Below are 24,928 nucleotides of genomic sequence, written 5' to 3'. Positions count from 1 at the left end.
GCTCCCCATCACTAAGTGATCAAAGCCATTTTCAGAGGAGAGGTAACCAGTGCCCAGCTGTGAGCACACCCTAAACCAGTGGAAGAGCCCAGGTGTGTCATCCCAAAGCAAGTGGGCTAAGGGCAAATGACACCAGGACAAATCTGCGTGTTCAGCTCATCTCAGCCAGCTCTGTTCAGAAAACTGATACAGCACAGTACTTAAACCACTTAAACCCCCCAAAATACTGAGCTTGGCTGTTAATTAAAAAGCAGGTGCCTAATTTTGAGCCACTCTGCTCTCAGCAGCAGTAAATATTGACGCAGAGTAGAAGTCAATGCTGTGAACATTTCACTGTGGACAGCTAAACAGGCAGCGTAGTCAATTTTCCAGGTTGCATCAGGAATCACACCATCTTTGGTGTTGTTATTAACACCTGTAGGATTTAAAGAAAAAAAAAACCACCTTCTTTATTTCATTTTAGCAATATGAGCATTTATGGCTCTTCTGTTTGCCAAGAACAGTTTGGAAAAAAGGAACATTTAAAAGATCAATGGATTTTATTTTAAAGTAAATATTTGTGATGGGCTTTAAAAATATTGTGATTTCTACACCAACTTCACATTATTTTGGGACCTGACTCTGGATTTTTGAATATTGATGGCTGTCAATTTTGGACATGAAATCAGAATGCAGTTCCCATCCTTAGCTAGGTGAGTGAAGAAGGTACTGCATACATTTGAAATTCTAATTGGATGCCTTAGATCTGCATCTACTTCATGTAACTGATGATAAATATAAGTTAATAAATGAAATCATGTTACATTTCTATGCATATGAAAAGCAAAAATCTGTAACCTATAGGATACTCTTCTGACCCAGAGGAAAGTAAAAAATCTAAACCAACATAATTCTGAAATCTTCTTTTTCATGAACACACTGAAAATACAATAGTTGCGCAGGATTTTGTTCATGTATTGGGCTTTTTCAGACTGGAAGATTTCCAAAGTCTGCTCAATGTAACCCTAATACAGGCAATAACTCAGATGAGCTTTTAGTAAGTTTCTCTGGTTTGGATGCTACTTCAGCTTTTTGGACTTCATAGCAGGTAATAATGGAAACACTTCTAATTTCTCACTGCAGGGGGGAGAGGTGTTTAAAATTCACACTCTCTAGCCAACTTTGATTGGAGGTAAGGTAATCATTTGGGGTATTAAAGAACCTTGGCAAAAATGAGATGTCCTCTAAACAAAAAAAGGGAAGTTTGGCTGGAGGTATTCAAACAGGTATATGAAGATAGGTAACTGTATCTGGGCAGAGAAGTTTCTAGAATGAGAGATACAGTCCAAAATCAGAAATCTGTATTAATTTGCCCTCCAGATTAGAAGTCACAAGGAATCTTATCTGTATTTAGAATGATAAAAAATAGGTTGATCAGAATAGGTTATTTTCAGGTTTAAAGTACAAAAACCACAATCTCTGTTTTGTAAAAATCACCTTAAAATATTTAAAATTCATCCTAATTGAGGCTCTGGTTCACTTTATTTTTTAAGATAATCTTTCTCTATCAGCTATTCTCAAACTAAATATTGCACAGTCTCACCATTTTCCTGTGTAGAAGATACAACTCTAGATGGGTTTCTTTTTTGTCTGGATTTCCCATCCTTCCATTTCTGATGTGTTTACATGAGGGTATTTTTAGGACTTTATATTTTCCTAGTTTAGAAGCAGCAGAGTGCTGTGAATAGCCTAACAATTCACTGGAACTTTACAGTATCTTAACCTGAGAGAGCAGACTCCTAATTATAAACTAAGTACAAACTGCAGCCTTGTCAGAGTGATTTTATTATCCTGATTGCATCAATTTTGACCCTCTATGAGGCTGTGTTTTTTGGAACACCAGGAGTCTAACAACTGAAAACAAGCAGAAGACAGCTGCTTTTGGCTCACAGAAGTCTCTGTGAGATATATTTAGCAATTTAGCCTTCAAAGTATGCTGATACTATTGTAAGATGCATCATTTCTCAGTAGGACCCACATGTTTGACTTAATCTGATAGAGTTCTCCTTTTTGTTCTTAACCTACTTCCTTTCCAAGAGGTAAGGGAACTTCAGCAGCAGCCATCAATAGCAAATGAAGTGGGAGGAAGCAAAGAATGAAAAATAGGCTATGATTTATAAAAAGAATGTAAAAATCTGTGATTATATAATGATGCACAGAATATGCCAGCTACCAAAGAAAACTATGACATCACTGTTAACTTAGTGAGCTCCCTATTTATCTCTGCTCTGACATAAAGAAAGCTTCCGAAGTAGTTTGAAACCCATAATCTTCAAGTTACAGGTTGAGAAATGATCCCTCAGCCCAAATTGAAGTCCTAACTGAAGAAAGAGAGCTTGTTATCTGAGGGAAAGTCATCGATCCCAAGTTAGCTTATATTTATTCTCACTTGAATTAGAAAATGAAATGAGATTCCACATAGAGGTAGAGGCTGATGTGGAATGTCCCCTGGAGTTTTTGAATTGAGAAAAGAAAGTAATGGAAGGTGGATTAAGCCAGAAGACTTAGTTGTGAATCAATGTTAAATAGTGACCATATACAACAAAGAATTCTGAAAATCTAATGGTTCTTGGAAGGGGAAAAGACCTTATGTAAAAATATGGGGTTTGCCTCCTGTGGGTAAAAGCAGGGTTTGGAAAAGAGACATGTGTCTTTAAATAATTTCTCTGCTGCCCTGCAAGGACAGAGGGTGGCAGCTGTGACCTCGCACTCCCCATCCCCCTGTTTTTCTGCTTTGTGAAGCCAGCAGGGCTGCTGCACAGGGAGTCCTCTCAGCCACAGGTGAGCAGCTTCACCATCTGCAATCCTCAGTGGGCCAATCAAGCTGGCCCTGCATGAGGTAAGATGGACAGTCCCCCCGTGAGCCACAAATTCCCTCTGAAATTTCAGCAGATCAGTGTCTCTGTGGTTTTTAATTACCCCTTTGATTCATCGTTATTTCATGGACTTACCCAGGCCCTGCAGGACACGGCATCACAGAGCACAAATAAACAGCCACCGAGCCCTGGAGGTGCTGCAGTCACCCTCCAGAGGGAAATGTCACAGTGGCAGGCTCCTTTCCCTGGGTAAACTGACCTCAGGGTTTCCAGGGAGGTTTCTGCCTCAGCTGAGACACAAGAGCAGCCACTTCACCTCTGTGTTCTGGGGTAAGAGCTCTTATATTTCATAATAAAACTTATTCCTGTCGCCAAGCACAGGCACAGAGTTCAGAACGGATGGTGGGGTTTCTGCTCTTCCCACTTCTTTTCTGAAGAGGAAACCAATCTATCCCTGCAGCTCCCGTGTAGTAGTAAGCCATAAATATTTGAGCACAGTGCAGCATAGTGTCCACCCAGAGAAGACAGTGAAGGCATCCTGAGAGATGCTCAAACAGACCCTGATTCTAAAGTACTTGCATTGGCTTGCAAGAAAGAAACACTTCCTGAAGGCTACCTGCAGCACGGTCTGCTGCAGAGATTGTTCTGTCATGTGTTAGCAGTGGTATCTGATGGACAGACTTAAAGAAATAATACCTCTCTGTCCTTTCCTCTTCTTCCCCAAATCTCCTGGTTATGTACAGTACAAGGAGAATGGAGTAGGTTTTTTGGTTTAATTTGTGAGCCAATGTGGCTTATCAGGGAGACAGCACTTACCATGTGGGCAGCACAAACTAGATAGGGCTGTAGGGGGAAATACGACAAAAAATTATCAATTTTTTACTGGAGCTCTTTAGTAAATTAATAGCCAAAATGCAGTTTTTTATCAATGAAGAATGGCAATATCACTTTTGATTGATATTGGGGTAAAAAATCATGAACTGCAGCCCTTGGAAGATGATGCTAGAATGTCTGCCACCATGCTTGCAATGCAGCATGCAGTAGCATTCTGATGTGCAGTACTGAGTCTGTGCATCAGCAGGGCAAATTCTCCCTGAGGGGGAAGATCTGCTTTCTCAAATCACCACTGCAGAGGGAGACAGAAAAGACAAGGCAAACCACAAGTGCATGCTCTGTAGAAGAAAACAGACCTGGGAGAGAGCTGCTCACACCTCTCTGCATCAATCATTCATGGTACTTCCTTCCTAGCATCAGAGAGATGAGACACCATGACACAGAAGATGCTTCAACATGTAATTTGTAAGCATGTGAGCAGTAGTCTTGCTGGGAATGATTCTGTGTGGGTTTCACAAGAACACATCCCTGAGCCTGTTCCACTGCTCCTTGTGTGGTCCTTGTAAGGTCAGTGACCACAGCATAGCAGAGACTGGGAGAGAATGGGTGGAGGAGGTGCTGCCTCCCCTGCTTCCACACACCGATACTGCACAGCAGACATGAACTTCTCTAGTTCAGGAGGCCTGAGACAGAAAAACATCTCTCTCAGAGCTCACTGAAGATCAGTGGATGTCTTTTCTCTCTGTAACATCTGTCTGCCCATCCTGCAAATGATGGGTATAGCTGCCACCTCAACAGACCTTTGACAAAGCATGGGAGCAGGTACTGTGTTGGCTGGAGTTAACGGGAATAGAAACTCCATTGGTAAATCTGTATGTGCCTAAACATGATAAAGCAGTATCTGTGGAAGAAGGCCTGGTGGATGGAAGCAAACGAGATGATATTTCCTCACAATAGTTCTGGTTCGGGTGTTGGACATCCCGTGCAGAAGCTTAACATGCACTTTTCCAGTGGCCGGTGATATAGAAAAGAAGAGGCTATGCTGATACCTTCATCAGTGAAAATGAAATGAAAAAATTAATTCAAGGCTCAACTCTGGCTGGCCCTATGCCCTTTCCTTCCCTCAAAATGTACCAGTGGAAGAGGCTCTCTCTGTTTTTCCCACCCTAACAGCAGTATCTGTCCTTGGGTAGCTGGCACTAGCTGACAGTGCTCTGTGGAGAGTGTGATAGGGACAGTTATGAGACTGGAATAAGTGAATTCCACATCTGTATTGGGAAGGAAGGTGGATATATTTACTTTTTCTCAGGAAAAGGGCCTTTCATTAGTTATATATACCTGAGGTGGATCTAATATAATTTTACTGATACCAGGAAAATAAAAGCAGGTGAAGATGGGATGACCTAAATGCACACAGCAAGGAGTGGCTTTATGTTAATTGAGATGAGAGCACAGAGTCTAAAACTGTCATGTGAAGGCAGCTTGAATTAATTTTTTTAGAGGAGGTATTAATTATTGAGTTGTGGGCAGAAAAAATCATTTACTTATTAAAGCTCTGTGTATCTGGAGTTGGTTGTTGGAATGAAGATAATACATGCAGCTGACTTGCTCCACTGGGACTGCACGTAAAGCTTTGATAACCACTGCCTGACGGGATGAGATGCAGCCATGGTTAGACAGATAACCCCAAGAACCAGATCAAACTGTATAGCCCAGATTCTCATCTCAGATACTTATCAACCATATCCCTCTGTGTGGACCAGCTATGCATATTTAAATTCAGGCTTCCAGCTGCTTTGATTGGATGGGAAGGTTCCTCATCCATGGGAAAATATTGTCATGTTTTTCCTGGGTAATTAAAATCAAGTGGTCAGTTTAATGAGGAATGAGATATGGTGTTCCCTTTAGTTTCAGCTGCTCTTATTCAAATACTTGTTCTAATAAAAATATGGGACGTGGCTTTTTGTTTTAGAAGAAAACAGAACCCTGAGGTTCCCAAAAGGACTGCCAGTAGTGTCACATTTTCTGGAAATTGGGCCCCTTATAGTTAGTTGTCTTTTACAAATATGATCTGATTTTTAAAGTATCTTGGCAAGAGGCCATTTGCCATCTTTGATCTGTATCCTGATATGTAATTTAAACACACCCAAATGTATGAAGCAGTTACCCACTTCAGACAGGCTTTGCAAATGAAAGTACAGGTACTGACAGCATTTTTTATTCTGAACTGTGTATGCTGGGACAGAAGAAGTTGGTAGGTAAAGGGCCATCACCTGCAAACACATCTCTGCAAGAAAATATTGAAACCTGATTTTGAAAGACCATCCAAAACTCCCCACTTTGTGCAAATTATCTGAATTTACAGTCAAGTGTAACACTGCTACAGGCTTCAAGTTCTCTGAGGGTTGTATTGGACAAACTCATTGAGCAAGCTGTTTGTGTAAAAAAAAAAGGGAAAATAATAAGAAGAGGCATATGTTTCTCTCTCACTCTTTTTTTGTTGATTATCTGCAAATGATTTGCATCCTAACTATACATTGCAGAATTTACTTTGAGTAGCAGATTAGTGCACTGCTTCTCTGCTGACAACACCCATGGAGGAGCATCAGTCACACACAGGACCTAGCGAACACGAGGGGTGTCAGAGAAGGCACCAGCTGCATTTCACACCAGTGTGTTGTGAGTGCTGTGGCTTGCACTGTGGGATGGGCTCAGGGAGCACAAACTGTGTTTCTTTCAGATGAAATGAATATAGAAGTTGTGCTCTGTAGTCAGACCTAATGTATTCCACTTGTTAATGTGCATCAAGTCCATGGGACCGGACCAGAATTAGTTTGAGGTAACCCCCAAAAAGATAGGCACTGCGGACCCAAGGTCCTTAGCACCAATTATTCACTATATCTGTTTATTCCTATGTATCAGCTGCTTGCAAATATGGTCTAAACCAAAGAGGCACATTGAAGGATGCCATAAAAAAAGTAGCTGAAGAAACTGTATTTCCAGAGGCACATTATTATTTATCATTTGCACTGAAGCAATATGTATCAACCCTAAATCCCCCATTGTGCAAGGTGTTAGATACGAACACAGAACAAGAAGATGGTTCCTTCCCCTGAAGAATTAGAACCTGGAAATATTTTGGGATGGAGCTTTTCTTCACAATCCAGCCTGACATGTTCCCAGGTGCTGTTCTGGCATGAGAAAGCTGTAAATTTAGTCATGCAACTTAGCTCTGGGAAGGAGGTGGGACTGGGGAGAGGAGTGTAAGATTTCACAATGCTCACTTTTCCTTGTGTCTTCACTGGGTTGAAATGGATGGAAAAAAGCCAATAGCCAGCAGAAAGTGGAGGCTGGGGGAATACAGTACTGAACCGATATCCTGGCGATTTATGACCTTCCTGGGACACTGTGAAGAATAAGTGAGTGACAGATTATCTGCTGACCTGTGGGATAGCTCATTTGCTTTTGTTTAAGCAGCAGTTTTTCAGCAGAACACTAGATCCGATATATTTCTCTGTTGAACTGAGGTACCTTACTGCAAAATAAGTATGTCAGTCAGCAGTGACACAAGTTAATTTCTCTGGTGGAAGGGGTTTGTCTAACTCCAAAGGAAAGCCTGAGAGGATGCACTGTGGAAGTTAGGAGGCAAAGATTGGGCAAAACAGAATGGGAAAAAGACAGAATGAGTCAAACTGATGGTGGGGACAGGCTGCAGAGCTACCTGGAGGTATTTGCATGCCACAGACAGACCTGTGATTTCTGACTCTGTGTAGTGCTTTCTTAACTATTCTTTCCTTAAAGTTTGTACAAGTTTATGGTTCCTGCACTGAGGTTAGTCCTTCTCTCCTGGGGTCTCGTCAGACTTAAAAGCTGTACTATTCATTTTCATAAAAAAAACCCCTCAGAAACCCAAGAAAAAACAAACCATAAAGCTCCTTATATTGTCCCCCTTCATATTTCACCTGATCCTTCATTTGCTTACACCTTAATGTTTACTTTGTGAGATAACCCCTTCTGCATTAGAAGTCTGACCTTTTAAAACTGGACTAAGATGATGAGGCAGAACTGTCCAGCAGAGAACCGAGGAGGATGGTCTGGCATGTTCTTGGTAGAACAAGCACTTCCACTGTTTATACTTAAATTTTAAACTATTTTTATTTGTACCAGTGGGACTGTAAAGTTAATGTCTGCAGCAGAAACGGGAAGGCTACATGGCAGCTAATATTGCCAGGTTTTTTTCAAAAAACAATATTTCAGAAATCACAATTCTACTGGCTTGCTTCAACGTGAATTAACAGTGAATATTCACGGTCAGGCATATTTTGAGATCACAGACACAAGACATGGGGAGCAAAGCCTTGCACCCCATCTGACCTTGCAAGAGATCCAGTAACAACAACAAGGAACAGTTAAAAAACATTTCTCTCCCCAGCACCGATTGCCTTAGTCTTGCCCTCTTAATAAGCATTTAAATAATGTAAATGTGAAGGGTGGTGCAGGAGAGAGGAGGGGGGGCGTGCACACAAACGTTTCTGACTCTTCTTTTTCCCCCGAACACTGATGCCATTGCATAATTATATGGGTTGGCTTGAAAGAATGAAACCCAGTTCAAAATGTATGAGTTCATTTTTATGTTCTACTGAGAAAATTTATTCAGTGTGACTGCTCAGTAGCGAGAGCAGTAAAACACCTTAATCCCTGGTTGAAGAAAGGTAATACCTTGACAGATGTGTGCCTCCTACTTTCCTTGCGGCCATGTTTCAACAACAAACCTTTATTTCTGCTTCTCGGCTGTAGCAGAAAAAAAAAAAATGAGCGGAGCAATAAAGCAGTCAGACAAATCTCAGGAGCCAGGCGGCAATGCAATAGTAATGACAGATTTTTAATGTGGCAGGAGAGATTGACAGGAAAATGTCTTCAGAGCAAACGCACGCCAGATGGAATGAAAACGGTTTATTGGAGTATGGAGGTGCTGCTGAACTGAATAGAGGGCGGGTTTAAGGTGGGTGTTTTATCTGCTTCAAGTAAACAACAACAACCAAAAAAACAAAAAATTCCACTCACCAGGTATTGCCTTAGACCGGTTTTTGCACCAAGGGGATATTTTTTGTTTGTTTGTTTATTTGTTTCTTTTTCTACAGTATTGCACCAGAGAAAAACTTTAAAGTCAAAAGTTCAGTCATTACATGTACTGCACAAAAGGAGAAGGCAAACTGGTTTGGTCTCAGCTTTTTTTATTGTTTGCCTCTCTTCCCTCCTTTCCACCCCACCTCTCCCCCTTAATCTGAAGGAATTTCTCACTCACTGTGAACAGATAAAGATGTTTTGATGTGCTTTTAGATAAATCAGAATGATTTTTCTTTTCAAAAAGAGAACGAAAAAGAAAAAAAAAATAATTCCAGCTGATAGAGTAGCTATCAAATCTAGGACAGAAGAAGAAGCCTACACTAAAAAACCTATAAAAGCCCATATAGCTGTTTCTATATCAAGAAGAACCACATCATTGTGTCTTTTTCAACTGAGTAAACTTAACTTGCATGCTCTTAGTAATGATAATAAAGTCAAATTCAGCCCTACATCTCACAGGAAAACATAACTATGAATTATTTTATACCCTCCATACAGAGCAAAGGCAGGAGAACAGCCATAAATGGGAAGAAACAGCACAAAAGAAAGGAAGAAAATACAACTCTAAACTGTGAATCTCCCTGACATATTTTCATTATCAGCCTAGTCAATGAAGAATGCCACAAAGGAAAGGACAGCATCATATTATTGAAACATGATGGTTTGGGGTTTTTTTGAAGGATGCACTTGTATATTCTCTGTGGGTAGCTTTTTTTTTATTTCATTATATTTGCCATTATTAACTCTCTGTAACTGTGTTTTACATGCAGGGTTTAGATTAAGTGTTTTTCCTGTATCATATACACTTGTACCGTTCTTTTTAGAGTTTTTTCCTTATGTAAACACATCAGAGAGAAGATATTGAGTTACCTCCTTTATTTGTATTATACTTTAAAACAAAACAAACCCACCCTTTTTATCTCTGACAACGTGCTTCTTTTTTTGCTAAGGAATATTTATTTAGACAGTAAAAAGATGTTATGGTTCCTTCCACTAGTAGAAGCGTATGCACTGAATATGCTCCAATGTAATTTGCAGAAAGTGAGGAAAACACTCTGGAAAAGTAAGCAGGGAGTTTTGCCATGTCGTTTCATCTGATAACTACAATACTACGATAACAAAGCTTTAGGCAATATGCTTAAAACTGACAGGAAAAGTAACAGGCAAAGTCTTATAATGATCCATTTATATCACGTATCTTATAAATTTACTGATTGCTCAGAAAATGTCTTTTTTTTCTTTTCATGTTTTGTCTTGTTCAGAATCCTGCTATAAAGTTCTATTTAACTCTCCTCTTTTTATTAGTCCTGACTGAGCTATAAAAATTGCTTGTATGATTCTTATGGTCTTTGGGGTTTTGTTTCAATTTCCTTAGCATTTGGCTAAATATTGGCATACAAGCCGTTCCTCGCAATGCAAGAGAAAATATTTTTATATTTAAAAAACCTTTAACTGATTAAATAATTTGTCCGTATAAAGAATGACACAATGCCAAATATAACACAGAAAAACAAAGTAATGAGGGGCTTGTAAGTGATATTGTGTATACTAGTTCCTTGCACTCAAATGTAATTTGATTTTAACTTTTTTTGGTTGGATTGAAGCTGTTTTGTAAGTCAGTCCTGCAAAGGATATTACATCACTAGGAGCTGTTTTTTAGGAATCAAAAAAGTTGAAAAAAAAATCAGTTTATTTTAGAATCTATTTTACCAGCTTTAAATACTCTCCAAAATTAAACTCAGGATGAATATTAAAGCAATGTTGAAGACAAAACTTGACACAACAGGATGTGATGGATGCCATTCTGTCCTTAAAGCACCTTTTTGCAACACATATAATACAGAATATTAATCAGTGTTTTAAGGCTGTGGCAGTTCCTAGAGACACAGTGACAAGTTAGGGACAGAACATCCAGCTTAACTGTGAATAGCATTGCCTTATTCCGCACCAGAATCCTCATATCATTTAAAAATAGATTTTACTGTGTCATCAGCTCCATTCTGGTATCACTAGTAAACTGCACTAGGTATAAAAGCTGCAGTGGAAATTGTACCAGCGCAGACACCAAAGTTGCTATCGGTAGTGTGCAATAGCTTGAGTTTTCATTTCAGAAGACACTGAATACTGACTTTAACCTCAATTTTTTTTTTTATTCCTAAAATCATACCAAGGATGTCAGCATGCTCTCATGCACCCCCGCACTGTGGAATTTTGATAATGTATGTCCTAACCGCTTAATTGATTGATTAGCTTACTGCAGCTTTCTGAGGCACCAAATTTATCTTTAATAGCCGGAGTCAGGCACGGCAGGCAATCGAGGGGGGGGTCCCTTGGCGTCGATTTGCTCTTAACTGGAAAGTCATTACCACTTAATACATGTAGATTGTGTTGAAAGAAAATTATGTGTAATGAAATGAGGGAAAAATTAGTGGAGTGTTATGGGCGAAAGCAGATGTTACGGAGGAATTATGCTAGCAGAGATAATCACCTTCGCTAGCATTGTGTGTGCTGGGGTGTTAACTCAGGGAGAGAGTTGGTGAGAGAGCTAAATAAATGCACTGATTTACACAGATCCACTTTTCAAACTACAGTATATGACTAGTACACACATCTACAAGCACATCCATATACATATACACACACACATACAGACAGGCTCAGGGCTGAACTTTTATATTTCTGAAGCTCTTTTTTAGCTATTTTCCAGCTAGTCATACTATATTCAGAAGTCCTAGCTGGAAGCACAGGGAAGTAGCTGTCGATTTGCATAGTATTGTGAAGATGAGAATAATATCCAAGGGCAGAAGTACTCGTATAAGCATTAAGATGAGACCTTGTATGCTTCAAACTCTGGACAACCTCTCCTGAGAGAAAAATGATGAATTTGAGAGAGATCTTTGAGGGTAGCACCAGACATTTTCAAAACTATAAAATTGAAATAAATAGCAGATAGTTGCAAAAAAATTATAGAGACATAGAATGTTGTGCCTTTACTTAAACACCCTGTAAATAAAGGAGAAAGAAGAAAAAAAAAGAAAAGATGAAATCTTTCTTTTAAAGCAAGTTAGGAATATGTTTTAAGGTAGCAGTTCTGCAGACAGGCAATAATGATAACACACAGAATCAGGACAAGGGAGGGAAGAGAGATGTCACAGATTTTATTTTGAATGCATTTTAAAACTCTGTGAATTAATCTTTCACCTGTGGGCATCTCCCTGTCCTTTTCCAGCCATGACTGATATATATGCTTGATTATATTTCTTATATCCCAGCATACAAGGTCACTATTAATTTTTATCTTGGGTTTATCTATTTCATATAAAATGTGTTTGGATTTAGAATTATCTCTGCTTTATCACCCATTTCATAATAAAAATGCGGTCTCAGGAAGATATTAGTTTGCAAAATTCACTATCAAAACTATTGATAATTAGGGTTTCCTCATATATCGTTCTGTTCTTTCGCTGCTAAATGAGGCTTTTATGAGTATAGTTATTGCTGGTGATAATAATACAAATTTTAAAAATTAAAAAAAAGAAAACAAACCCTCAAGGTTTTGTATTCCCAGTATTACCGTTCAGAGATAGGAGGTTAGCAAAAAGACTGTCAATTTTCTGTCACTATATTAATGAGTTAAAGAAGTGCAGCCAGCCCCTCATGAATCAATTGGAAAACTATGATGAATGTTTCAATAATTAAGAGAATAATTAAATTGCTGAATATAAGATGGCACTAAATGAAATAGCTTTCGTAACAGCAGCATATTGCTGTTTATAAATACAAAGAGCCACATTTAACTAATGCTGAGTCCGGCTCAGATTTATCTGGGTGTCTTTACCAGGCTGTGGGCCCAATCCTGCAGAAGCCCACCGTGTAGACAATGTACCTCCTGCCTTAGCCCTGTGCTGGAGGGCAATAATGGTGTGTGCAGAGCTGAGCAGGGGCAGGGATGTGCTGCTCCATCCCATCCTCCCTGGGTACCTGCAGCCTCCCCACCTGCACGCTGCGGCCACCACCGCGGCGCCTCGGCGATAAGCAGCTAAACTTACACAGATAAGGGAGCCAGGGAATTCGCAGGCAGAGCTGACACTCTGATGGTAGCATGCATGATGCTTGTGGAAATATTTTTAAAAGGTGATATGTGTTAAAGGTGAACTGTAAAGCTGGAGTGAAAATTATGTTAAGTTCAGAAATATGTCCTGAATCTCTCAACTATCAGGCCAGTTTTACTGTAGCTTTCAAAATTCTCTTTTCTCCTGTACAATAATCTGGCAGTTTCTCCTTTGATAAGGACATTCTCAAACATAACTTTGTGTGATATCACACATACAAAAACCTAGGATGCTAAAAACGAGACATCCTAGAAAATTGTCCTTCAAACCAGGGTGTCTCAGAGAAATGCACATGGTTTAAAAAATATTATTTGGAAGGAAAACTGCAAATCATTCCCTAGGCTTGAAAACTTTTATAACTTGATAGGGTGAGGGGAGGAGGAGATGGTGGGCAGTAGGTGAAGTAATTAAACAGTAGCTTTTTATTTATTTATTTATTTATTTATTTATTCATATTTTTTTTCTTGATGAACCATCAGCATGTTTAAGCAGAAGTCAAAAATAAGGTAGGGCCACTTCAGGTGCAAAATTTAATCTAATGCATTTTCTTTTCCTGCCCATGAAGATCCTAAAGTGTTTTTTACTGCCCCGTCTTTCTCAGCTCCGTTTAACTGTTTTGGTGGTTTTTTTTTTCCTTTTTGTCTCTTTTCCCCACTCACTTCTTCCATTCACATACCTCCTTCTGTTTCACCATACACCCATCTTCCACCAGTCCCTGGCTCTCCCTGCAGTGAGGACAGGTTTCATTTGTTTGTGGGAGAAGTGTATGGAAGGAAATTTTCTACTCAGTTCTGAGTTAGCCCCTCTTTGGAACTCAATCATAATGTCAGGCACAATTTTACCATCTTCTTCATCTCTTATGTTGCTGAATTTATTCCTCCTGTCTCCTTCAGTAGCATATTCCTGTGCAGTCAGAAAATCATCACTGATACACATATTTCACATTTGCTTTCATTCCTTTCCCATCTCTCTTCTACTGCACAGAGGCACCTCAGACACTCCCCTGAACCCCATGCCCCCAATATGTTTCTTTTCCATTTTCCTCTTCCACCTTCAATGCCTCTTTTCTACTCATCACATAAATATATGTTCTAGGGTATTTTGAAACCCAGCATTATGTACTTGGAACACTAGTGATTTGAGGTGGAATGAAGAATAAATATAGCCCTAATATGCTTTAAAATAGGTGAATTAGTTGAGCAGGAGACTTTTAATGTCACGTGGGTGGTCAGTAAAAAAGCAACAATTACCATGAGATGAAATTTGATATACCACAGTTATTTCCTACCCTAGAGATAGAGCAGTACCATGGTAACCTAGACTCCACTGTGTGGCAAGTCTTGTTAATTGTATAGATTTTTAATGGGGATAATTATACTTCTCCTGTCTGAAATCAATTTTTACTGGCAGTGACCAATGCCCAGAATGATATTCTCAAGGGGATGTTACATGACCTACAGTTTGTACACTTCATATTTTTTACTTATAGTGAGAAAATTTCACTTCCATCAGCGGAAGAGGTGTGTATTTTTTAACTTCTGATAAATCCTGATAAGAAATTAAAATATTAAAAGTTCAGGCGGATAGATAATCATTCCCTCTATAGGTTAAGGAATGCTACATATTGATAGGCCAAGCCCAGAAAAAGGAAACCATCCTCTTTGCATTTGATAATTAATTAGATAATTTTCAAGCAGTGTTATTACAGCTTCTTTCTTTAGTGTGGAATTTATTTTTTTCTGAAACATCCACATCTATCATGAGGGTGGATGGAAATTTTCTTTGGCAAAATCTACTAGCAGTGGTTATTGCTTTGCCAGAATTTAACATTCAGGTCAGAAGTTCTCTGCTGTATGGCTCTGTTTCAGGTGAATATTCACTTCTGAGAAAATGATTAGGGAAAATATGTTGTTTGCCAGTATTTAAAAATAAACATACCTCTCAGTTGTTTCCTTAACAGCTCTGAAGTATAAAACTGGGTCTCAGAAACTGGTCAAACCTTAAGCTTCTGGGAAAAAAAAAACTCAACAACATTTATTTATGCTCATTGGAGGCTTTATGTTATGTTTGTAACAGCATCCATGGTCAATCAGGTTGCACAGTTACACCACATTCCCTATGACATTCAGCCCTGTCACTTGAGCAGGACTTTGCTCCTGTTTGCTGGAGCTGGCTGGACCTCTGGATATTAGCAGAGAGCATCTCTCTCCCCTGGTTCTGATGGAGCCCAAAGGATATGCAGCAGGAGGAAAAAGCTCCATGCAGGAAATCACTAAAAGATGGGAAAGAAAGGGTGTAAGGAACCTGGGCATGGAGAGCCCTGAGTGAGGGGTGGTTGGCAGAGCTTGTGCTTAACAACAAAAAAATACCAGTCACTTTGGACATGGAACTAATAAGCACACACTTATTGGTAGGTGTACATGCTCCATCTCTGACAATTATGGGAAAAAAACTGAAAAAAATTAAGTTGTTTCAGAGCATGATGTATGAAATTGGCCAGAACATTTAGAAACATGGCAACATTTATACTCTGCTTAAGGAGGAATATGTAGGTATGGACACTATCCCCAGCTTTGAGGAGAATTACTAAATGAGCAGGAGCTGGATAGAAGATTATGCAAGAGTAAGAAATGTGAAGAAAGGTGTGCATGAGTGCTACCCGAAGGGAGTTAAGCAAATGAGCAAAATGCTAAATTTTGAAAGGTAGACAAGGAAATCTCTTCCATCCACCTCTATTAAGCCTAAACATAAAATAAGTAGTCCTGAGTACTGATTTCACCCCACTGTTTAACAAAGTGTAACTTTCATTCACATTGTTTTCCATCCCATGTCTAGTAACAGGTTATGCAGAGGGCAACTGCCTTCTACCACTTCTGTGTGAAGATCAGAACAAACAATGATATTTTTGCTTGTTCAATTCCTGTATTTCCAAAACATGATGGAAACACATCTATGAAAATTAAAGTAAGCAGCAACATTCTGAAATTCAGCTTTCAAAAACTGGAAAATACCTGGATTAAAGCTGCTATGGCTGTTGCTACTGACTGCAACCCATCCCTATTCCTGAGAGTGGAGTTCCAGTTTGCCTAACCACTGTAAATGAAACATAAATTTTATGGATAAGACAGAATTAATGGGGAGGTTTTCAGATTTTCTATTAATTATATAGGGAATTTATTCACTATTTTTAATAGCTCTGTTTCAATAACTACAAAAAATTTAGGTGCTAGGACTACATCCAAAGGACTGGACTTTACTTATCCCTTTGTAATGAAAAAGCCACAAAGCATCCTGAAGTGTTCACAGTTGTACACTTCCATTCCCTCATATTGTTCATCTCCCAGTCCACAACAAACTTTGCAGAAGGACCCAGATCTCTCAGCAAGTAGGCAAAGTCACTCATCCAATGCCCTGTGCACAAGAAATACTGCACAATAAAAATGTTCTGGAAAATATATTTTTTTGGTCTCACAAACTGCATAGGCAACTTTGATGATTCTTCACTCTTTTTTCTAGTTTCCCAGATGAAGAAAGTGTACTACCTCATTTTTCCTAGAAAACCATAAGGAATTTTGGTGAGGATGACTTAATTTATGCCATAGTAATGGTCTGCAGCTACAGTGAGGTTCTTGAGGATAGCCTTGCAGCTGGGACGTGAAATTCACATTGAAGGTGCATTCTTCTCATCTGTTAGTTTTTATGCTCCATTGTATATTTTCTATTATAATTTGGAGTGGAGGATCACAGAATAGAAAGCTGATGCATTTTAACAGGAAATGTTTGCTTTCAAAGAAGTGTACCTCTATTTACAGAAAGCCTGGGTAGAGTTTCAAAAGTATTTTTGTCCCTATAGCATCATATTATCTTTTATATTTCTTAATTGAATCCTCATCCTGGAGGCAATAGGTGCTGAACAAACTAGACCTCCCAGGTACAATTGCAGTGTATTAAGTCTGGGCTTGAAAAATAGGAGATAGCTATTTGGTGCTCAAAGATATTTACTTGAAACCTGTGGGTTTGTTTTTTGTTGCTTTGGGGTTTTTTTGTTGGGGTGGGGGGAAGTTTGCTATTATTTCCTTCCCACAGCTACTTCATGAGAAGAGAGAAGAACAGGAAGAAATGAACAGAAAGCGGAGAGCTGACAATATTTTTCACAGAATCTTCTTTAGCTGTCTAAATGCTATTAAAAAAAACTGTCTTTGATGGAATTTGGAAATGGATTGCTATCAACCATTGTTCATTTACTGGAATTTGCAAATGGATTCCTCTTACCCATACTGTCTTATAGTTGTGTTTGCTTTCTAGGGACATTTGTAGGATTCAATTACTATTGTGGCTATTCCCTGAGAATTTCAGAGCAGCATGCATAAGTATTGATGGAAACTGGGTATTAGATTCACACACATGAATATGTGCACACTCAACACACTGGAAAAATAAATCAACACCATGTGACTCATCAAAGCAGTCATATCTAACAAAGCTCAAGAAGTGATTGGGGAATGTTCACAGAGAAGTGTTCCTGAGCAATTAGAAGCACTTAGAGAGGGAAAACGATCTCTTTGAATTCTTTTGCATAATAAACTCAAGGAAACCTCAGTCTGCCCATGGAGATCCCATAGGCAGAAAAAGGGCTAAACTTACTGACTAAACTATTCATTGTGAATTATTCCCTCTGCTCTAATGTCTGCACGGCATGGAAGCGTGGTGCCAGCCCCGCTACACACTGTAATTTTACTCTTCTAGGAATAAAGTGGGAATATACTGCTGGGCATGTTAAAGCACTCTGCAGAGGACATTATATATATTTTCAACATGTGACCTGCCTTTGATTTTTGTGTTGAAAATGGAGTTATCAACCTTCAGAGAGAAAATATTAGCCCACAGACAGTGAAATAAGATGGTATTTTTTACTTTATTTCTATAAAGTGGTATTTGGTGCAAAAACTATATAAGACTGAAATGGAGAGTTTGAGAAGTCAGAGGTCAACATGGCAAAATTTGGCCAGATAGTTCTTACATTTTTGGGCTGACCGTGGGTTAACAGTTACTGATTCCTTTAGCAAATTCCTGCCTAATAGTTATTTTTCCTTGATTAAATTGTCCTTTATAAGGACATCTGTTCTGTTCCTTGCCAAGGTGTAAGATACAATCATATCTTAGAATTTGTAAAGTATTTTGGACAACACAGTAAAAATTATATTCTGACGATGAATCCTGAAAAGGAGACATTTTCCTCCCCTCACCCAGCTTAGCCCATCTCATTGGCAGAATATTTTTCCTAACACTGTGACTCTCCCTTTCTCCTGTTAAAGTATTTCCTATAATTCATCCCTTTTGCCAGCCCAGATCCCTCCAGCCTCTGCATCTCCTTGGAACAATTGCTCCCTGATGCCAAGTGAGAGCCACTCCTGCACTGAGGACCAAGATTTTGATGGGTGCCTGAATATCAGGGAAAGCATTTGTTGTCATTAAGGGGTCAAAGAAAATTACCCCGAGTTACAATCTGAACCTCCCTACCCTGAATTCAGGACAGCCTAAAATTTAATTCAAAGACATGCATTACACAGGGATAGTCACGGGAATTCCTCTCCCAGGGAGGAAAACTTGACCTTTCCAGAACTTTTCAGCATCTAGAAGTATATAAGATTGCTCTTCTGAGCTGCCTTGCACATGGGGCAAATTGGTGTCTGTGGAGGTAAAAAATTTCAGTTTTCATAGCCTGGGGAAAAAGTTTTCATAGCCTGGGGATGACAACTCAATCTAGACAGCAAGATCTGAGGGTCTTTTAATATAACAGAGATATATTTTGTAAAGGTTGGAGAAACATAGACTTGATTTGTAGAAATTAAATCTGGAAGAGAAACTGTGAAGAGCAGGTATGGTGCTAATAGTCTCCAGCATTGTGCCACAGAGAAATAATTCTGTGCTATAGTGGAGAAACAATGGTTCAAAGAGGTCGCATTTTTACTGTCCTGGGCTTATGACCAGACATCTGGACACAGATGTGAGTGGATAGTCTGAGATGAAAGGACTGGACAGAAGGCAGCAACCAGAGATAAAGAGATAAATGCTAGGGAGCCATCAGCTTTGTGACAGTTGCTGAGAGTGAATTAAATCATAGAGGAGTAAAACCCAGCAGGAGATGGGGAAGCATTGACAGAAAATGGGAAGACAGAGAGAATACTGAAGAAATTATTGAAACACTGGAAAACAAAACAACCAGGCATCAAGTTGTGGAAACATGGTGGGGAAAGGGAGAGTTGTGGGGGATAAGATGACTTGCTCTCATCTTCTAAGGGCTCCACATTCCCATGAACGCTTATAGCTTTGCATAAATTCACACGCAAAACATAAGGAGCAGATTAAGCTGAACTGGAAGGGAACCACAATGTGGGGAGGTAATAATTAAAGGCAGTTGCTGGGCAGCTAAAACGTATGGGAGATTGATTATAAATAGACAGAGACAGGTTTGCTGAAGTGGCTAACGTGACAGCAATCCTGAGGGAATGGACAGCAGCTACAGGCCAGCCCAGGACAGGGAAGGTATCGTTCCTCTCGCCCCACTCATCACAGGCACTAGCCCCAGTCTGCTTGTGAATCTTGAAACAAGAAGGACCGAGTGAAAAAGCCATAAACTGCGGACCTCTGAAGACAAAATAATCTGTGGCTGTGTACATTGTTTGTGATATGGAGAATGACATCCTGGCTCACACTCCATAGCAGCTTTACCAGTATAACCATCAGGGCTTTGGCCATTATAGGGTAAAGCTAGCATCACCCTGGGTAGCATCAGAAGAGACTGCTACCAGGAGGACCACCACTATTATTACTAGCTGCAATAAAAAAAGCACTTCTTAAAATGTTTTTTCTACCTAATTGTCAAAACTGAATAATATTATCAGCTTTTTTATCCTTTGAGTATTTTTCTAATAAGAAAGCGCAGAGATGCACTGCAAATAAAAGCAGAAGATTTGAGGATGCAAAGCAATCATGCAAAATGACTTTCATATCAGTTTGATAAGCAGCTGAAATTTAATAACTACATCTCTCCTATGGTGCTGGATGAAAGTTTAATACTTTATGCTTTTGCTTCTTTCTTCCACACGATGCTTATTCAGAATCATAACTTTTCCTTTTATAGTCACAGCAATGCTTAGGTGTGGTGGATTAATCGAAGCCTTACGAGACTCCAGTACAGTCCAGACTATAGTGACTTATAATCAAACCCTAGGAGGAGACTGTCAGGGGTCATAAGGGAAATGAGCAGAGATCCAAATGTAAAAGTAATATTTACTGAGGATAATGCACACAGATCTTACTGTCCCAGTAGGCAAGATGGAAGGCCAGTCTTTTACAACCCAGTTCCAAGAGATGCTGGATGCAGGAGAGGCAAAAGAAAGAGGAAGGTAAAAATGTCTCTCAGAATCTGGCCAACAGATTCTGGCCCACAGATTTTGTCTTAAAATGTGATTCAAAACTCCAGGAATGTGAGACAAGGCAAATTAAGATACTAAATCGATAAAATTCAGCCACCAACAAATACAGGGCTGGTGGGAAAAAAATCAAAAACCAAACAAATAAACAAAACAAAACAAAAAAATAAATCCCCCAAAAACCAGAGCCCATCCCTTCTCATTTGCAAACTTGTGCTGGTAGCATTCAGTACAGAGGCTTTTCCACCAACAGGTGACACAGCCCCCAGCCCGGTGTGAACTTGCCCTACCTTGGAAACCAGCACGAGGTTAAAACAGCTGCAGGGGGGACCTCTGAGCCCTGCCTGACAGGTTTTTCCAGAGTAAGCTTGTGATGGGAAGGGTGACATGGCCAGTCATGGCCAGGCAGGTGCGGGTCAGGAGGAGTCAGAGAGCCAGGAGTGGTGATGGGACGTGAGAAGGGGCAGGGGGGCTGGCAGGGGGGCTGGCAGGGGGGCTGGCAGGGGGGCTGGCAGGGGCAGAGGACAGAGGGAGGGAACAGAGTGAGAACAGGGAGCAAACAAGGTCCTGTCTGATAGGGGCAGGGGACGGGAGATGAGCAGAGGCAGGAGCTGGGGCAGGAGCAGGGCTAGTGACAGGGACAAGGGCAGGGACAAGGGCAGGGACAAGGGCAGGGACAAGGGCAGGGGCAGGGGCATGGACAGAGGCAGGGACAGGGACATGGACAAGGGCAGGGACATGGACAGGGACAAGGAGAAGGGCAGGGACAAGGGCAGGAACAAGGACAGGGGCAAGGACAAGGACAGGGGCAAGGACAACGGTAGGGGCAGGGACATGGACAAGGGCAGGGGCAGGGACAGGGACAGGGGCAAGGACAAGGGCAGGGGCAGGGGCAGGGACAAGGACAGGGGCAAGGACAAGGGCAGGGGCAGGGGCAGGGGCAGGGGCAGGGACAGGGGCAGGGACAGGGACAGGGCAGGGACAGGGGCAGGGACAGGGGCAGGGACAGGGGCAGACGCAAGGACAAGGGCAGGGGCAAGGGCAGGGGCAGGGACAGGGACACGGGCAAGGACAAGGGCAGGGGCAGGGACAAGGACAAGGACAAGGACAGGGCCAGGGCCAGGGCCAGGGCCAGGGCCGAGTGGCGGCTGCTCCGCGGCAGCAGCGCCCCCTTCTGCCGGCTGCCGAGGCCGCAGCCGCGCTCAGAGCTGCGGGCAGCTGCGCATCCCTCGCATCCCGCGGGCTGGGGGGGAGGCTGAGACACTGGGGAAATGCAGAGCGTGGCTGGGGATTAGAAAAAAGGACTTTAAAATCAAAAAACTACAAGTCGGTCGTTTGCAGGCAGATGCTAGGAAGTCTGCGGATTCACTGGTGGACGGGTGCGCGGCTTCAGTTTCCAGCCTGTGTGTGAATGTGTATGTGCTGCTAAAACAGATAATAAAAAGAATACAAATGAAAGAACATCTGATGTAGTCATCAGATCTAACTACAGCACTTTAATATGAATTGCAACTCCAGATGTTGTCTTAAGAAAATGAATCAATTAGACAAATGAGGAATCTCTTCCTAAATTGTAACAGGAGGAAAAGTCCAGTAGCTGCAGACTATTGTATAAATGTCCTAATGGCTTTCATTCTTCTCATATACCTGTCAGCTTTACTACAAGGCTCCTCGTCTTTAAGTTGTTGTTTACCTTCCTGAATACTGGTTTGATTTGAAAAAGTGTTCTAAATGTTCAACACCTTTTACCCTGAAAATAATAATACATCAGCCTTTAGGAGTTGAACCCAGCAGAAACTGGTGTCACTATTCATAAAATAATTGAGTTTACACAAAAAGTGATTTCTGTAATAGCCCCCTTTTTACAAGTATGTACATTTTATTTAAAATTACTGACTCAAAAAGCAAGGTAGGAAAAAATCACCTCCAACAACTTCCTGTAATTGCGAATTATTGTGAGGGAAACAGAAGGAAAAGATTTTGAAATTATGAGCCATTATGCTTGAGAGAGAGAGGGAGTAAGTGAGAGAGAGGGAGAGGGAGAGAGAGAGGCAGTGGGAAAAAAAGACATCTCGGCTTCATGAAACACAGCTGACAAGCTCGACTAAATTACCCCCGGACCATTACAAAAATCACTTAATTGCCAACCATTTTGTTAGGTCAATTGACTCTAATTGAAAAAATAACAAAAAGCTTATTATGCTGCAAATGCGGCCGTGGAAAATGAGTCTTCTGTTAGGAGGAAACAATAATTCTAAATTTCAGCTGCTGCTAACACTACAAAGTTCAGTGTTTTCTTCTGATAGAATCTACTGTGCAGGGGAAAGTGAATATGCTCCAATTGATTGATATTTCTTTTAATGCTGCCCCCTCTTCCTTCTTCCTACTCACAGCCCCTTCAGTCAACCCACCCACCCCGCAGTTTTATTTCCCTTCCTTGTTGCCTCATGGCTCTCTTTTCCGTGGCAGGGTCGATGTCAGTTTTTGTTCCTAAGGCATTTGTGGTTTGGGGGTGTGTGAGGCTGTCATGACTCCTCTTTTCAGCTTGTTCACAATAACCTCAAAATCCAGGTGAGGGGTTAGGAGAAGCACCTTGCTAAAACCTGGCCCCCTTCGCTTTCCTCTTTTTCTCACACTGCAATTTTCTTTAAAACCTGATAAGAGAGAATTGTTTACATATTTTCACCATTAAAAAAAAAAACAACCTTTAGAAAGAGTCTCCCCAACGTAAATTAAAAAGCACAAACCCTGACTGGTAAATAGGATTGTAATTATTTATAATGATCAAATTTTTAGGAGTGTCTGCATGACTTTGTTCATTTCAAAAGAAGATAAACCGGCTGGAGCTCCACCATTGTCCCAATTACAGATTTGAATACTGGAGGTTCATAATGGGATTGATTCTGCTCTGTGAAAACTAATTATTTGTCCATAAAACCAGGAGGCTGCAGAAATGAACTCGGATGGCAACAGTCTTTTGTTCAGCTCCTTTGCAGTGAAAAGGTAGGGAATGGAAGAAACTTCTCAGTAGCCACAGTTCATGATTAAATATTTCTGTAATCATGTCTACATGTTTGCTTCTTGCACTGTGTTAAGAAAATTTTTTTCTGATTTTATCCTTTCAGGGAAACTGCCTGACTGTGTTGCACTTTTACAAGGCCCAAAACTCTTGAGCCGACTACAGTGAAACGGTGAACAAAAACCAGTGCAATAGAGCAGGATGTTCCTTCGCAGTATTTTATAGAAAAAGAAGAAAAACAGAAAAGCAAAAAACTTCGTGCATGTGTATGATTTTGCTTTGCCTTTTATAGCTACGGTAGATCTTCTAGTGCTTTACAAAGCAGTGAGTTAAATACTGGTGGCGTGGTGCCTGTGTAGGCAAACGGCACAGCCATTATGTGCTCAGCATACGTTTTTATTGTTTCTTTATATAGAACCAATATCACTTACACAGAGGGGGATACAACAAATATATCAGACCATGAAGCACACATATGTGCTGTTTCTTTCTGAGCATCCGCAGCTGTATATAATCAATGGAACATTCCTTTGGAGTGCACCACAGGTCAGCAGGAACCTTGACACACAGCTGAATTTATGAGTGATCACATTGTTTTAAATATGCATCACTTAGATTTCTACAGGTGTTTAAAGATTTGCCTCGACATCCCCCTTTCTTTTCTTTTTTTTGTTCCTTTTGTGAAAGGCGTGCACATGGAAAACAGAGATTGTATAATTAAGGCTTCCATTTGGATGCTAAAATTGATATAATTCACCATAACTGACAACAGAGAATATTATATCATCTCTAAGAAAAAAACCCACTCAAAATGCTAAAAAAAATTAAAATTTGCCTGAGTGAAATATTGCTTCTAATCAGGGACCAGAAAACCTCAAAATTCACCAAGCCTTGTTGAATGTGGGGGACTTTGTAAAGCATTAGGAAAAAAAAAAATTAAAATCTTTTTATATACTTCAAAATACATGTCAGTAATTCTGTCTAAAAGTATAAATCAAAAATAAAAATAAACAACACATTAGAAAAACCCTGTTTGAAAGATGTGACTTAAAATAAAACAAGCATTATTAATTATCTGCTTCCTTTATAGTAGAAGAGATATAAAATTAAATAGATAAAATCTTAAGAGAAACCAATGTGCATGTATTGAGAAAAGACAATGAAGCTTCACAGACCGAATAGAACCAATTCCTTTCAAATAAGCGGGAAAGCCCTACAGAGAGAAATAAAAGTGAAGAATGGTGAATTCTGTAACACTTGCCAGACCAATGAGCTTCATCAATTAATCACAGCAAAATAATCACCACCTACATTAAAGAATAATACATGAAAAGGACAGGGCATAGCTTTAACTTATTCAGAAAGGGCTGACTCCCTAATCCCTCTGAGTCTTGACATGTTAACTGGGTAGCGACTAATTAGATGTCAAAAATTCATAAGCACTCTTTAATATTGCATATATCTGCGGCAGACATTTCAATATGAGAGTTGTATACACAGAAGTCACTATAGCATTAAAACACAGCAGGGTGGGAGAAATAAAAG

The 24,928-nt window shown here is 40.2% G+C and overlaps 2 long non-coding RNA genes across 2 annotated transcripts; both read left to right on the top strand.

The window, feature by feature from the left end:
* The first annotated feature begins 3,081 nt into the window (after positions 1-3,081).
* Positions 3,082-9,515, top strand: LOC111929607 (uncharacterized). Its single transcript, XR_002864768.2, has 3 exons — positions 3,082-3,185; positions 8,584-8,691; positions 9,315-9,515. It is a non-coding gene; the product is annotated as an uncharacterized LOC111929607 (long non-coding RNA).
* Positions 9,516-22,518: 13,003 nt separating this feature from the next.
* On the top strand, positions 22,519-24,567 carry LOC147652706 (uncharacterized). The gene is made up of 3 exons (XR_015288315.1): positions 22,519-22,648; positions 23,161-23,367; positions 23,490-24,567. It is a non-coding gene; the product is annotated as an uncharacterized LOC147652706 (long non-coding RNA).
* The last annotated feature ends 361 nt before the right edge of the window (positions 24,568-24,928 follow it).

The sequence above is a fragment of the Cyanistes caeruleus genome, chromosome 6 (assembly GCF_971803275.1).
Source record: "Cyanistes caeruleus chromosome 6, bCyaCae1.hap1.1, whole genome shotgun sequence".
NCBI classification, from domain to species: Eukaryota; Metazoa; Chordata; class Aves; order Passeriformes; family Paridae; genus Cyanistes; species Cyanistes caeruleus.
Note: the sequence above shows the minus strand (reverse complement) of the source record. Positions and strands in the feature narration are given on the sequence as shown.